Source organism: Adiantum capillus-veneris, chromosome 14, assembly GCF_014529385.1.
Source record: "Adiantum capillus-veneris isolate H3 chromosome 14, ASM1452938v2, whole genome shotgun sequence".
NCBI lineage: Eukaryota > Viridiplantae > Streptophyta > Polypodiopsida > Polypodiales > Pteridaceae > Adiantum > Adiantum capillus-veneris.
Genome location: NC_140944.1, coordinates 10,271,594 through 10,275,372, shown reverse-complemented (window position 1 = coordinate 10,275,372; position 3,779 = coordinate 10,271,594).

The following is a 3,779-nucleotide window of genomic DNA, read 5'->3' as shown; positions in this document are numbered from 1 at the left end:
TAGGTTAGCTTGCAAAGAGATCCAATTGTCACATTGGTACAAGATAGCCACAACTTTGTCAATGGAAAGTGTCCATATCTTATGGAAGCTATGGTTGAATTCAACATAAGTATACATATTGCCTTCCAATGTTAGTTACTCTGCATACATCCTATAAGGAATGAGGGTTGATTGCTCGCAGTCAAGCCCTATGCATGAGATTTGAACAGCTGGCCAAATCTCATGGAACTTGATAGCTGATTATTTTTTCTTGAAAGGGGTCATGGATGCTTGTGTTGATTGTGCTCTCATTACTCGATAAGATTGGCAGGTCATACTTTGGTAAACTAGGTGTGTGTAGGAGTTGATTGATTGGTGATTAGAGTATGATTGGAGCTAGCCTTGCCATGGCTAATCTCTACTTGCATTGGAGAGGCATTCTCTTGAATCCTTTTATTCATTGTGTCCGATGACGCTCTCACACTTAGTTGTGTGATGTTTGCATGCCCTAGTCGGGTGATGCTCTCTCCAGATTGATGATTTTGTGAGAGTTAGCCTATGCTATGACTACCTCCTAACATTTGATGCCGCTACCAGGGAGTGGTTGCCTAAGCTAGAGGAGTAGAGGATGATTTGATAAGAGTAATTTTGCTACTAATTTCATCCGTTTTGAGTGTGTGTAACTGAATTTCAGTTTAATTAGATTATATGTGCAAGTAATTGGAAGCTATTTTTTAAGTTATAAATACCCATTTTCACCCACAATTTAACTAATTTCTCACTATCCATTACTAGTTTGGCTTCATTTCCATGCTAATTGTACTAATCCCATGCTACTTCTTACTAATTTTTTACTAGCTTTGCTAACCTAATCGCTAACATTTGATGTGTACTGTATATTTCATCCCCTTATAGGATGCGGAATCATCACTCTAATAAAGATAATTGTGCTAATTTGTGCCTAATTTGATGATTTGAGTGTTTGATTTTTAACCTACAATGGTCAATTTTGGAGCCGATTCAATGGTGCACACACTTGTGTGTTCGATGATGTGTCTTTGCATGGAGTAAAGGAATATCTTGGAGTGTGATTATGATGTAAGTGCACTCACTTCCTCATTTCAATTCTTGATTGATTAATGTGGTTCAATGTGTGTTAATCACTTGCTAAAATTAGGTGTGTAAATCAATTGACCTACACTTTGCACCTAATTTTATTCACTTGGAATGAAATTAATGGTCAATTTTGACTAATGAACCTTGTGTGTAACAAGATAATATTTAATTTTCATCAAGAATTCATGTGTGCATAAAGATGATTTTATGTGTAATACACCAAAGAGGGAAAAAATTGCAATAAAATTTAACTGTGTGTGCACCTAATCTTGAGTGTGTGCATGCATAAAAATTGAGAAAATTGCCAATATGTGAGTGTGCATTCATGTAATTGGTATGTATGTTACCCTAATCTAATCATTAGATAGACCTATTTGCCAAAAAGAATTGGGCAAAATTTGAGTGTGTGTGTGTGTGTGTGTGTGTGTGTGTGTGCGCGCGCGCGCACACAATTGAAGACCACTTGATTCATTAGGAAGAGAATGGGGTCTAGGAGGGCCTCTTTATTTGGCAGTTTAAGAAAGTCAAACCTTTTGTATTAAGAAAGTAATCAAAGGAGAGCTTTTGAATTCAAAAAAGGAAAATGGCTAGTTTATGTGAGTTCAAAGTTTCCCCCCAAAAATGGAATTTAAAATCTAGGGGGTAAAACCATATCATGTAGCATATCTATGGAAAGAGCTCGACGTGTAGATTGTAGATCTATGATCTTCGCTCAAATCGGAGATCTTATGTAGGAGTCATAAACCCGGGGGTTTCATCTATATACAAAATGGGACGCCACCTGCGAGCATACAATTTTTATAAAACTCTTATATACGATTCATATTAGGGAATATGACCCCCCTTTCTACGCTTATACAACAATCAATGCAAAAAACTATCATACCCCTATCTTACATACAAAATTTAGGTCTCAAATGATCTTACTAAGTAAAACTAGTCAAAGAGCATATAACATAGTGATTGGCAATGTCCTAAGGAACCACTTCTGTTGATAACTAGATATACCCTCAATGTGTCTTAGTTTGACTTTCAAACTATGTGCTCGTTCAGCATGCACTCTAGCTACTCATCCAATCTTGACCCATTAAATTACTCAAAAATAATGGTTATAAAGCTGTGTTAGGTTCTCTGAGTAAATTTGCACCTATACAAACTCTTTATAGTTTTCATCCCTCAACAAATGAACTATAATCACAAAACAAGCAATTGATACAAAGCAGTGTTAGTTCTTGCATGTATCTTTGTAGCTATTGACTCACAAGTTTGAGGGCATACTCTTTTGGGAAGCCATGATTTTGAAACACAAAAACTTCCTCTCATTTTTCCCTTTTCTCACTTCTTCCACCCCCCCTCCCATAAATATGATACCCCCTCCTTTATTTTTAAGCTTGGGAGAGATAAATTATTGGGGGTCTGCCCCTAAGTTATACGCTTCTGTAACTTGTAAAACAAAACCCTCTCTTGCACTTACGTGGTGCGATAAGTTTTCCATGGTGAATCCCTCGGGGTTATGGAAGGCCAAAAATCATAAAAGTGACCACCTCCTTTTTGGGGGGAAGGTGCATCCTTTGACCACTCTTACACATTTCTTACACACCCACCATTCTTGCACACATGGCGTATACATATTCGTCAAATGTTAATCACCCCATAAGCTCATGGAAAATAAAGAGGCCCTCCTACACCCCATCCTCTTCCTAATGTAATGATTGATGGTCCATTGGGGCACCCAAATGCTCTTTGATTGAGAATTGTGCATAAAATGTGTGCAAGGATTAGGAATAGGTCTAATTACATTGCCAATTGATCCAAATTTGCATTTTGTGCTTAACTTTTAAGTGTGTGCATTGCTTGATTAGGTATAATTAGGATCAATTTTTAAGAAATTGACCATGCATGCATTTGTTTGTGCTTGATAAAGTGGGAAAGTTTAGCAATACAATGTGAAATTAATGAATTTTTTGCATATAATTTTGGCCTAAATTTGGGTGTGTATGCCGATTAATGGCGTGTGCAATTCAATGTGTGAATGAATAATTCCACCATAGACTTCTTATCCATACTACACAAGATGCCATCAGAATCATGGACGTTCCAAGAATCGTCTAAACAATCAATGCATTTCTTTGACTTGCAGATAAGCATAGTAGTAGTCTTCCTAAGCTCTTCATCATATGAAAGAAGTCAACAAACACATACATGGGCATGAAGATGGAGACATGTACCACACAACTTGCAACATTTGGTCTTAATCACTTATATATTTCTTGATGGAGCTTTAGTAAAAATCACTCATAGGTTTCAGAGGCAAGGACTTGCTACTCTAGAGTTTCCCTTGGAAGAAGTGGGAGATATTGTAGCATGTCAAAGCTAAATGTTGTTGGAATTAGGGTTGCAGGAAAGCACACACAGCTTGGAGAAGACGAAGGAAGCTCAAGTCACACAACAGAGAGTGTACTAGTTAGTATGCAATGGAAATATTGATAGCCCTAGAGTGATGGGCCTATAAACAATGCACGGGGGGGAAAACCTCCTAGTGAGGGAAAAAATTCTCGGCGGTCCTAAGTGTGTTTACACACATCACTACCACACGTATATGGTAACAAATCCCGCTTGGGAGTGATGCGGTGAATGAGAGTTGGCACATAGAGTGAAGGGAAGTGCCATGCCCTGAGGACATG